The following is a 13,356-nucleotide window of genomic DNA, read 5'->3' as shown; positions in this document are numbered from 1 at the left end:
CTCCGCCAATATGACTCTTGGCAAAGGCCACACGCCTGCTCTTTTATTTGATTTCCTCTGTGAGGGTGAAATTCCCACCACAAAGACAGCAAAGGGCTGGAGAGGGAAGGTACTATATAGTCCTGGAAGTCAAATAGTCAAAACATTAACCTCAAAGTAGAGCTTAACCTCAAAGTGATGGGAAGGAATACAGAACTTAACGGGTACATGAGGCAGATAGGTAGGGGTACAAGTTGTGGGGATACAATGAGAAAGAGTAAGGGGGACATTGTGTTCTACTCTGTAATAGTCCACGTAGTCAGTGGATGCCGCTGAAAGGAAATCTGCCTGGGTACAGGATATAAAAAATAATTAGGAAGAGGCCCCATAGTCAGAGAACGTCATTATAGGAAGTATTTGGAATGACTGCTCTGTAGCGTTTTCATTCCCCAGTGAAATATATGGAAGGTACATGGGGGATTTGTTATCATAGAGGTTTCTCATCATTCTCAGGCTGTCAAGCTGAGCAGAGAGAAAGGATCCTGCAATCAGATTGGGTATGCAACTGGCCTGATATCTTTCTGATATGCGGGTTTGGGGGTTAGTTTTTTGCTATTTTATATAGTTGTCGAACATATTTTGTAAAAATGTACCCAGTAGTAATAGCTGGAATGCAAAATGTCTCTGCCTATTTTTCTACAATTTCTCCTTTGAGACTTAAGCCTGGAATGAGATCACTGTAAGTGGACCTTTTTGGCCCATGTAGGCTCACATTGTTCCCTCTTCCTCCAAGTCCACTGAGTTTGATGGATTTAGAAGCAGGTGCCAAGAATATATCAGATATAGGTCAAAGGTATTCATTTTCAGATATGTGATGCTTCAATGTGTAGGGCAGTTTTTGTGATTCTAGGATGCTAGCAAACTTGGTTTTAAGAATAAATTTTAAAATAAATGGTTTATTAAAGAAGTATTGTCAATAGCTTCTCCCTGAAAACAAAACAAAGGGATTCTTTCATTTCATCTGAAGACTCTGAAAAGAACCTGTAGGTTTTAGGATGTGGGTAGATCTGTAGGCCTGTCCAACTCATGTCTGACCTGAGTGGGAGCTCTTGAACATCATGGTAGGAGACATATGTATATAGTGTAAGTGCCAACACACTATCCAGTAGAGCATGTGTAAAATATATTGGTTATGTGATGTCAGTAGGTAAAAGATCACCAGCTCTAGTGCATATTTTGGTCTATGTGAAATTGCAGAAAAAACAGAAGTTACACATAAAGTTTATGTAAGAAGTGCAGTGGAAATGCAACCATTTGCTTCAAATCCTGTTCCCAGCTCTGTAGTGACAGCACGTATTTCTTTGTTGCAGTCCTCAATAGTGAACTTTGAGTAAAAGGAGGAGAGAGGAACCGTAGCTTCTCCCAAGAAAGAACCGCACTTCTTTCTTGGGAGAACCACTCCATCCCTGAGATGTGCAGCTGAGTAAGTTAGCATGAAAGTCACAGAATCACAGAATCCCAGAATCCCAGAATGGTGGCGGTTGGAAGGGACCTCTGGAGATCATCTAATTCAATCCCTCTGCCAAAGCAGCCTCACCTGGAGCAGGGTGGACAGGAACGCGTCCAGGCAGGTTTTGAATGTCTCCAGAGAAGGAGACTCCACCACCTCTCTGGGCAGCCTGTGCCAGTGCTCTGTCACCCTCAAAGTAAAGAATTTTTTTGCTCATGTTGAGAAGAAATTTCCTGTGTTCCAGTTTACCTGTTGACCCTTGTCCTGTTGCTGGGCACCACTGAGGAGAGCCTTACCTCATCCTCTTGACACCTGCCCTTTAGACATTTATAAGCATTGATAAGATCCCCTCTCAGTCTTCTCTTCTCAAGGCTAAACAGACCCAGGTCTCTCAGTCTTTCCTCGTAAGAGGGGTGCTCCATTCCCTTCATCATCTTTGTAGCCCTCCACTGGACTCTCTCCAGTAGTTCCCAGTCCTTCGTACTGGACACAGTTTGGGGAGCCACACTGGAATTCAGGATAACCTTTGCAGGTATGGAAAAAAAAGACCAAAAAATTAGGATCTAATTCAGCAAAGAAATGTCTGTGTACTTAAACTCATATAGTTTCCAAGTTTAATCTAAATGCAAGCTGGAAAATGACTGGTGAAACAATGTTTCTGTAGAAAAGGACAAAAGAGTTACACTGGTATGCAAATTGACCATGAATCTGCAAAATCATAATGGAAAAAATCTAAAAACCCTGGGAATGTGTAAATAACTGTGTTGAATGAAATATCCTTGAAATAATCCTTCCTTTGTACTGAGCATAAACGGGATCTTGGCTGGTGCACTCTGTCTCCAGGTCAAGGAAAATGAGAACAGACTGGAGGAAGTCCCCATCTGAGCAACAAGAATGAGGCTCAGAAAACATGCCTTCTGGGCAAGAATAAAAAAGCTGAGTTTGTTTAGTTTGGAGAGGGGAAGTGTGAGGAAAGTTTTGATGTCAGGCAAAGAGGAGGATAATACTGTTTTGGGACACTTTGGAAGTGGGATGAATGCTGTAAGACATTTGTGAACGGATGCAAGACCAGAGCAGAGGAACACCAAGGTGATTCATGACGTAGGATGAAGTGATGGGGGAGCTGGGTTTGTTCAGATAGGAGAAGAAAAAGCTAAGAGGGATATTATTGCTTATCTCCTGTTACCTATTGGGTGGTTACAGAGAACAGCGGGTCACATTCTTCTTTCTTGGAGATGCACAGGGGCAACAGACATAGCTTGCAGCAAAGAAAATTCCAACTAGTTATGAGAAAAAGAAGAGCCGTAATGAAATCCATCAAACACTGGAAGAGGTTGTCCAAAGAAATTGCGGAAATTGTCAAAGTTCAACTGGAGAAAGCCCTGAGCAACCTGATCTAGCTTTCAAGCTATCCCTGTTTTGAGCAGAAGGTTAGACTATAGACTTACAGAAGTCCCTTCCCACCTAAATATCTCTGCAATTTTATGAAAAGAAATTCAGGTTAGAAATCAGGTGTGCTTTTTTAATATTAAAAATAGGAAGAGCCTGAAATAGACTGTGTGGAAACAGTGAGGTGTCTCAACTGCCAGAGGTTTCCAAGAACAGGGTAGACTAGCATCTATCAAGAGAAGTTTAGAGACAATACTTCCTAACTCAGAACAGAGAAAAGCTCTAGATAATACCTTAGAGTCCCTTTCAGCTCTGTTGTCTCTGATTCTCTGAGAAAGGTAATAAGGATGTATTTATCCAAACCCTCATAGCTTTGGCTCTCTCTTTGGCTTATGTATTTGTCCTAGCTATAGACAAGAATGGCAAAAATAGTTTCTGGACTGAAGTAGTGAATGCCTGATAGCGACACTATACATTTCACTGGGTCTTAGATATGGGGGCTGAATCATAAATTTTCAGGAACTGGGCACCTTTAAATCCTCAGCTTCAGAAATTAAGCTATGAGAGGGAGAGCTCCAGCTTTTCCTTGCTTATGTTTAAAAGACCTTCCTGTCTTCAGAAAACATGCTGACCATATGAATGGACCCATCTAAGGAGGCAGAATGCAAACCCCATCTTTTCCTCTAGTTGGGGTAAACAGTAGTGTGAGAGTTGAGAACAAGACTCAGGAAGCAGGCTTGTTCTTGGGTTTGTATTGTGTTAATTAATTACCCTAACAATGCCAGTCCTGGGAAAAGGAAAGAACTTGTCATCTACGACCATATAATCATAACAAACAGTGTTAATGGTGTGCACCAGAGGTACATTTGTTTCCAATAGGATTTTTCCAGTGATGCCTGTGTGTGTTGAAAAAAGTGCCTCAATAGCAAGAGTCACTCTGGTATTCCAAGAGGAAAACAAAACAATATCCTGGTTGAAACTATATCGGAATGCTGCTAACCATGTGGCATAGGTTAGCTGTTAAAGCCAGAAAAAAAATAAGATTGAAATAATGTGAGGATTACCTGAACTGCTCCCCTACCCCTGCAGTCTGTCCCATATGCTAGAGGAATAAAGCAAGATAACTGATTGACGATGCAACTTCACTAATTCATTTTGAAAGGAAATAATGCCCTATTAGGTACTTGCCTGCTTGCATTTAAATAACAAATACTTACAGTCTCAAGATCTTAAGGGCTGCAATCTTCTGTACGGAGGAAACCATCTTTAGTTTAGTGATGAAAAGAAACAGATGTTCTCTCCTTTATGCACTAATCTTCCTGTATGTTTCAGAAAATTAAGGTTTGGGGAGTGGAGTTGGCGGGGGGTGGGGGTGGGGGGTGAGTTCTTCTTCTGGGAGAAAAGATTCAACAAAAATCACTTCAAGTAGTTTCACTAAAATTTGTCTTTCTATGGTTCAGTAGCTTGCAGGCAGATTGCCAATCGCTTTTCCAGAATATTAACAGCTTGTTTTAATGATTCTGTATTATGCAACCTTTTTGTATCCATCTCCTCTTGAGCTGTTCCCAATTTAATATGGGCTATATTGTGTCAAAGCAATGCTTTCTCTGCTGCCAGATTATGTGCAAATTCTACTGTGGTTTAGTGCCAAGTGTACTTTAGGGTGAGGAAGGCAGATCCTCATCTGGGATTTATTCTTATTCTGCTTCTTTTGTGCACTTGAGATGAAAGACTTTCATAATAAAATTGTGTATCTGGAGACGTCAGGCAATTCTGGGCTAACTTGGGTCTAATATATGTTTTTATCATATAATGTTTGATCTAATCATATACAAGTAGAATATCGCACCTCCAGTGGCTCTACAGGGAGACTTTTCTGAGTGAGGCTTTAATCTGTTTCCTGAGTTTTTGGATGGGTTTAAAGTTTTGGGTCTGTGGTGGTTTTTTTTTTGTTCATTTGGTTGTTGTTGGTTTGATTTGGCATTTTGACATGTGGCTTCTTTAAAGAGGTATCCTCAAGATCCCCTCTGACTCAAGTTTGTATTAAGAAATAGAAAACTGGCCAGAAGTTTGGGAACCTCAGGGTTATATTTGCCTTGTGAACAGTCTATGCTTGCTAAGGAAGCACCAAAGGAGGAATTCTACCTCCTAGTTTTCTTTTTTTCTTGTTCAAAATTAGTTATCAATGTAAGTAGAAAACACTGAACCTATGGCAATAGATCTGAGAGGACACTTGGGCCTTTCTCAGTCACGTATTTGTTCTCAGAATTCTTTAGGGTAAGGTGGCAGAAGGTAGTGCAGGTAGAGTTTCACATTATTGTGCCATGGTAATGCATGGGAGATCAAGTGACAGCTTGGAGGCCAAAACTTACAGAGATGTTTCAAACGTGGGTCGGGTTAGTTGTGACCTTTCTGCTTCTGAAGGGCTCTGCATATTGAGAGTTTGGCCATTACCAGCTATGTCGTCATCAGGTTTAAATTTATTTTGGGGTGGGAGGTCCACACACTGTATGTAACACCTTAGTAGCAGTGAGGCTAACTTAGTTCTTTCACAGATGTAGGTAGGCAAACTTAAACAGGACAGCAAGTAATCTGTCAGGTGCATGCATGACTGACGCAAAATAACTTACAGTGTGAGCTATCTAGCAAGCGGAGTGCGCAGGTTATTTTGCTGATAAATATGCCATATTCAACAGCGGAGAAATGTTCCCAGCCTCTTCCATGAGTAGTAACTGTACGCTACCAATTAAAAGAAAAAGGAAGAAAGCCCACATGCATCTGGAACTTCCTTGAATTAAATGTTCTTGCTTTGGAAAAGACCATTTCTATACTTGGAGCTTGACAAAGCTGGAGGTAAAAATCTGAAAAGTGGGGAAGTGAAAATTTTCCCTCAGCAAATTTAGAAACAAAAGGGAAAGTTAAAAATATGTGAGAGCTGACATTACCTGCTTCTGTACCCACTGGACAGAATTATGAAAGCTACTTTGTGGAAAAACAGAGCAAACTTTCTGCTGTATTTTGGTATACTCTTTTTTTTCTGGCCACGTTTCTGATTTTTCACTGCATGTGCAGGAATAATGAGGGCGTGCAGGCTTCTGTGGTCACAAGGGTTTGTTTCTGTTTCCTTACATTTGTCTGAACATGGCCACGTGAACTTCATTAAACTTATGGTCATGATTTTAAAGCATAAACAGAGAAACACTTTCCACATTTCCGTCTTTCTGATTTTAATACAGACAAGTGATAGGAGAAATCAGTTAGTACAGTGGTGTCGTGATGCTGCATCAAAAGCTGATGATATTTCTTCAATATGTTAAATAATGAGGCATTGCCATCACGACCTTCGAAGCAAGGTTATATAACATTCAGATGCACACATCATGACTTGTGAATTAGTGTCGTGATGGCAAAGCTAGGTTTCAAGGCCCTTTGAAATTAAGTTGACTGAGACTTGCTTTTCTTAAAACCAGCTGTTGTGCTGCACTGTAGTCACCTTTGTTGCTGATTCTAATGAAAAGCATTTCCAATGATACGTGATATAGCCTGCTAACGTTTTGGAGAGGTGAAACCAAAGGCTGGTGCGGGGTTTCAGTTAAGTGATTTCATAAATTAATTTTAATGTGACCTGTAGTTCCTTTGTCAAATAATAGATTAGCAAATGAATTTGAATATGTACTATTTGAAAGATGAAAGCTAATGCTAGCATCTGAACGGAACCTGGAAACCTGACAGGATTTATTGAGCTCCAGTCTTCTTATCATATCTGGTGAATAATTCATGTCCTGAAGGTGGCGGTGGCAGAACGACTGCATAAGCAGACAAGAGACAAAACCAGACATTTACCTCATCCCATTCTCACCTTAAAGTGTGTGTTCAGGCACACACAATTTCTACTCAGAAACTAATTTCCTTAAAGCGTTGAGTAATTCACAGCATCTCGATGCAGCCTTCCACATAAGGGAGTGGACCACATCACTCTGCCAGACAAGGCAGCAGGGGTAGAAGGCAAAAATGACGGTGTTTGAAGTCGAGGAGGGTAGCTTCCTACATAGCCAGCACTCCACTGCACAGTGAGCTTCTCATGACCCCACTGATAAGGGTGTGCCAGGAGATTTGCTTCAGGCATGTGACATTTTCCCATCCTAGATAACAGACAGGTGAGAATAGATACCATGCGGCTGTGGGAACTGCACATTTAATTCAATATAATACTGTTGTGTATAATTTTAATACATAGTTTATGCAGCTGTTGCCCCAGATCCTTGCAGGTTAACATAGCAGAGTGAACTAATCATGATCTGGGAACATGATCAGAATAGGCCTGTGGAAAGAAAAGGATTGTCTTTTCCTTCTGCTCGTGGAACACGATGACAAATGCTTCTACTAGGAACTAAGCTGAGATCACAGAGTTTCTTTTTAGAGCGTGCATCAGGCAGGAGGAGCCAGGTGTCTGGTTCTGATCCAGGTCTGACCTCACTTTGAAAGGCTATGGGGCTCAGTGGCCATTCTCAGGCCTATTCAGCCTTTCAGCGTGATGTGGTCTGTTGCAAATAACCTGCTTTCTGGAAATCACTTAGTGGATAATTATTGAATTATTTTCTCAATGAGATCAAGGAAAGAAAACACGGTTGAGACGCATAAATAATTGATTCTATTGCTTGAAAATACCCACTGAAACTGATGCCATGACTGAGACCAGTTTTTTATTCAGAAAATAAAATGTCAAATTAAACACAACTCTATTGATACACCGAGAAAATGTTTCTTGGTATAATGCCAACATCAATAATTATAAAGGGGAGACAGCAGGCTAAAAGGCACGGCTGGCAGCAGTTTTAAAATATTTGTCCTTGGTGGGACTGGAGACTGCTTTAGTTTAAATTTAGATTCCAAAGAAAACTAACATCTCAAAGGGCATATCATAAAACTTACTGTTTTACTTGTTGCAAATAAGAACAAACAAGGTACAATGGAACAAGCTTATATTGGCTTTAAAATACTGTTACAATGGTGCAGTCAGATAAGCGAGTCAATTTGGTTCACAGTTGCTAAGGATTTAGCCTAATAAATCACAAATGGAAAGGGAAAACAGTGATATGAATTTATGGAGGCACACATTTGCTTAACAGGTACTCCCCCAGGCAGTGCCAAGCAAAGCCTCAAAGGCTCTGTACCCAGTGTGAGCCTTTATGATGAATAGACACTGGTCTTTTCATCTGCTGATATTCTCAGGTGAACCCCTGCAGACCAACTGAAAGATCTTTGATTTTTTTTCTGGTTGGTACTTGTCAATGGCTACATAAACTATCACTGTTGTCAAGGCATGACACCAGCATTTCTGGGGCAGGGGGGGTTTGAGGCTTTTGCTCTGCAGGTGATCCTAACAATCCCTTCTGAATCAAAATGCTTTTAATCTCTATGGTGGCATTATTTGAAGTTACAATTGAGTTGGCTCTTAGTGGTGGGAGAAAGGCTTGCAGGGCACAGTTCTGCATGAGGAAAGATGGAGCATTGGGTAGATTTCAGGACTTAATTGTTTGTGGGAAGTTTCTACGTGAGGCTAGACTGTCCTGTCTTTGAGGAAGAGATCATGTTTTCAAATCTCTGTTTGTCAGTGTCTATGAGCATGTAGTATGTTCCGGACAGTCCCACAAAATGAAGAAAAGAAATTTAAATGGACAGATTCTGTCTCAGTTATGCCTCATCTCTTTATGATTTATCTCAAAAAGGAAGCAGGTCCTGAGTGTGGAGGGCAGACAAAAGGTCTCCAAGCAAATATTGGCTATTAAAGTCTATTGAGTGGAAGTCTGCTTGTAGTTTATCAAGTGGTCATACACTTAGACAGTTAAGGCAGAACCTATTGCCGGTGGGTGATCTAAACATTTTCTGTCAGATCCTGAGAGAAATCAATATGACTGAGGTTAGTGAAAGAAAAAAACTTGTTAGTTCATTCAGCCTTCTCCAACCTGTAGTGCATGAGCCAGTGACGGATCAAAGCACAAACATGGGCTGAGCTGCACTGGATACTCAAGTGGCACAGGTGAGAAATACCTGGAGCAACCCAACTTGTCAAAATAAGCAAAAGAATGTTTATTGTAACTTCCTGCTGCTCCTACTGCTGCAGCCTGCTCTTTTCGTAATACAGAGAACACATTACACAGGTAAGGAGTTCACCTCTGGGGCAGCGAGAATAATGTCGCTGGACACAATGGAGATGACTTAGTCTTTGGGCCCAAGGCTGACAGGAGTGTGAGGTGCAGTGAATGATCTTTCGTAACCATTATTTGATACTTCCACACTCTCAAAGTCATGCCCCTCCAAGGAATAAAATAAATAATGGTTTCCCTTTCAAGGCTACTGCAAGCAGCATGTTTTTCCAAATTTATTTTGTCAAAATTTTGCCAAAAGGTCTAGAAAAGAAATTTCTACAACTCCCCTACAACTCCTTTTAGGAAGATAGTACCCAAGTGGGGATTCTTGGAGAAAGTGATTGCCTAGTAGCTCCCTTGTGAAATGGTTCTCTTAGAACTGATTTACCACTATTTTGGGGGAGAAAGCTGTTGTTGTTGTTTATAAGAGTGCTGCAGGAGTGGTTTTAATTTGTACCATGAAATACTGCATTCATTAAGATGTGAACTGTTTACAAATGGTCTCTCATATCTCACTGCTTCTCAGGCAACTTGCAAAATACTAACTTAACAAAAAGTGTTCTACATCAAGCTGATGCCTACTCTAGTGTAATGACAAATGCTATTTTGGAAATACTATGTTTCTGTCAGAGATAGTTCGTGTTATCACAATGCATGGGTCTAATAACCCACATTAGATTACAGGATCAGCCCTTGAGGATGATTCCTTCTCAAGGATGTTTCTTGGGGTTGGAACTTCCTGAATACCAAGCATGGTGATGTCGTTAAAAAATAAAAATACATCATATTTCCTTTGGTCTTTCCCCTGAATATCATATTTTCTTTTTTGACTAGCAATCACCTGATCTCACATATTATGCCTAGTCCAATAGTTAAAACAGGAGTCTGATCCAATGTCTGAACCTATAATGATGGCAAAAAGGATAATTTTTCAAGAGCACACGCTCAAAAGTTATTTTAAAGTCTTACTTCTTATTCAAAATAGGAAAAAAAGAATCAAAGCAAGAGGCTTTCGTCGTCTCATTTTAAATGAGCACTCTGAATTTCCAAGTGTGACACCTTAAATACTGGAAAAATGCAATGTATATTAATTTTCCAGTAGTTAAATTTGAATTTGCGAGGCATTTTTATGATTACAGTGTTTTTATGTTTTCTGAAAAAAAGACATTGCCCACTTACTACAATAACTGCATAGTCCCAGATGCCACAAGATGGCTAAAGACTTTTTGCTGTGCAGCCACAATTTTCTTTACCTTCCGCGTTGTGAAATTACTTTGCAAATGGATAATTTTTAAGGAATTATTTAAGATTGTAATTTGATTGTGTTCTTTCTAGCCCTATGTTAAGACTTGGTCCCTTGTACCTACCAGTAGAACTGCAATTTCTCCTGAAATTTTTTAAATATCCATAGCATCATGCCAGGTCACATCAAGTCATTCAGGCTTTCAAGACATAACATAAGCCTACACAATGTGACATGCTTGCTGCATCATGTCACAAATCTTCAGAGATATTATATTTTTTTAAAAAATTAATGTGGAAGTTACCATGGCTACAAACCTTCTTTATTCTGCTCAGATTTGAAACATTTTTAAGTATTGAGTAAACCACTCTTTCCTTTCCAGCAGCGACACAGCAAGTGTTTCACAGGTGCTTATTGTCAAGTTTCGCAGATGAAGGAACCCCCAGCATATTTCCATGCTTTTTTAATCAGCTGTAATTTCTCTCCTTGGGATAAGTGTAAAACGTGAAGAAAGGGATTTTGTTGCTATGTCAATGGCAACTGAGAGGACTACAAAGAAGTGCTTCTTAGCTGCTGTAAATCAGGATGACTCCACTTTACACTAACAGCCTCAGTGGCCTGTGAAGATCAAGGTGTGTGTGGGTTAGAAAAGCGCAGTGTCTGGAGAAAGAGGCAGTGCCCTGTGAATGTTGGCCATCAATCCTACTCAGTAATTCTGAGTTTCGTAATTGTTCTTATTCTTTCCTTAGAGTTAATCACAGAGAAATTAATGCAGAGCAGCTTGTCAGGAAGCCCTCTGCCCTGTCCTGCCATGAACAGCATGATGAAGAAGCTTCATTTCCCACCATAATACTGGTGGGGATTTGCCAGTTTTATTAGTGAAAGTGCTTTACCTCCTTCTGCAGGTTCTAACGATGGTGCATTGCAGTTGCTATAATGAACAGAATGGGGTGAAATAGTGCAAAATTTCAGCTCTATGAACCTGAAGCCTATTTGCCCTCCTGCCTGTGTGTAAGGTACTTAGGTGAATGTAGGATTCAGCATGCTTGTTCAAATGTGACATTCCTCTACTCCACACCTCTGCTCTGATGGTGGCCAGCATTGGGTGGCCCCAAGGAAAATGAAAATACTTTAATGGGGAAGGATGTGGGTTATGATTCTCAGTGTCAGTCTAGTACTGATCTCTACTAAGGAGAGACCTTAAAGCAGGTGGCTTAATAAAATTGGAAGGAATCTCTTTTTCTTTCTCTTAGTTAGTGTGCTGCTGTTTTCCCCTCTTCCTTCCTTCCCATTTCTTTCTCCTTTCTTTTTTCTGAAGGCAGAGCTTTTTATTTTCAGTATTCTGCTGTCCTCCCCTAGCAAGTTCCAAAGTCTGACACTCATTCCAAGAAAGCTTGTATGACTCTTCTGAGTTTGCAGCCAGATGTTGGGAGTTTCAGAGTCTGGGGAGGAACATAGCCTGGGAAAATAACCTCTGCAGCAAGAAGGTAATTTTCTGAAATCATTTCACCACAGGGGGAACGGTCACAGTACGTCACACGACACTTTGCAGTGACAGACTAGCAGCATGGGATCTTACTCTTGGCCCCAGCATTCTCGGCGAAAAGAAGCCTTTAGGTTCTGGTTCCTTATTTCTGTAGTAAACAAATCACAAAAACTTACCCTTAAGTTGACACAGTAATTGCTTCTTCAATTTTCTCTGAATGTGGAGGGAGCCTGGAAAAATGGCATGTGTAGTTTCCTCCTTAGTCTTGAAATGTGATTGCTGTTTTCTAGTGCAGTCGTAGTGTGCCCTTACACTGATCTAAGGAGGCTTCTAAAATGCTGTGGAGGCAACCACTTCTGGGAGAGAAATATACAACTGAAAATGACAGACAAAATATAGATAGCTGGCCCAGTGGTTATAACACCTTCTTGCTACCATGCTGCAGGAGTACAAGCGAGCAGGAAAATGCTAGCAATAAGTGGCATGAGGGTTACATATATTTGAGGATCAGATATCGACGGGCAGTTGCTGGTCCTTTCACTTTGCTGATCACAAGAGCAAGGACGCATCTGGGATAATCTTCCCTGTGTGTAATTCTGGAACACACCATGGCTGATCTCACTGGGTTGAAAGGAAAAAGACTTATTTATCTGTTGCCTTCTTAATTTTTATTTGCTTTTAATTATTTAGACATATTTTTAATTTAATGACTGTATTATTGAATCGATCTTAGTTTTAACTAAAATAAATCACTTTATGCCAAGTTTTTTTTGCTTGCTCTCCGTAATGATTTCAAATATTTTCAAAAGTAATGAATGGGAAATTTGCTGGAACTTAAGCAGATGATTTAATACTCCTTGTCATAATTATCTAATATCCATATGATGTAGATGTGAAATCTAGGAATTAAAAAAAAAATTGAATTCTATCATCCTTTCCGTCTGGGGATTCTGCACACATTACTGTTTAAGGGCTCTCCACTCCAAAAAAATATCTGTAAACCCACTTACCCTAGCAATTTGAAATGGTTTTCTTTATTGCTAGGAAAATTGCTAGGACTAATTGCTAGGAAAGTAGCAGTTGGCAGGATGGAAGAGCTTGAAGGACAAGTTTTAACAGAAAAGCATCTATATTAGGAACCTTTATTCTGTTCTTCCTCATTGTCTTCATAAAAGTGGAACAATGGAACAAATTTTAGTGATTAAAATTGTTTAAAGAGAAAATCTTCCTTCTCAAACATGCATACAATTGTTGATGAACTCAGAGGAGATAAGCCTACTATCTGTCCGACAGCAGCTACATCAGACTTGCATAGTTTTATTTACTGAGAGTCAGTGTGCAGTCTCTGAGTCCTGCAGCTCTCATTTAACTTATTTGCAATGTATTTTTCCTTTGTATTTTATTTGGTTGTTCCTTCCTGTGGTTAGTTTCTGTAAATTCCTGTGACTAATCCATTTCTTAGGTGGCTCGTTTTGTAGTCAAACCTCATTCCCTGTACGAACAAGACTTTGTCTGAATCAGTGGGGGCTGGCAGCATCTGAAAGAAGGTCGATGAAAGTGATGCAAGGAGAGACAATTCACAATGGCAGGGAAGGATAAC

The sequence above is a fragment of the Chroicocephalus ridibundus genome, chromosome 1 (assembly GCF_963924245.1).
Source record: "Chroicocephalus ridibundus chromosome 1, bChrRid1.1, whole genome shotgun sequence".
Taxonomy (NCBI): Eukaryota; Metazoa; Chordata; class Aves; order Charadriiformes; family Laridae; genus Chroicocephalus; species Chroicocephalus ridibundus.
Note: the sequence above shows the minus strand (reverse complement) of the source record.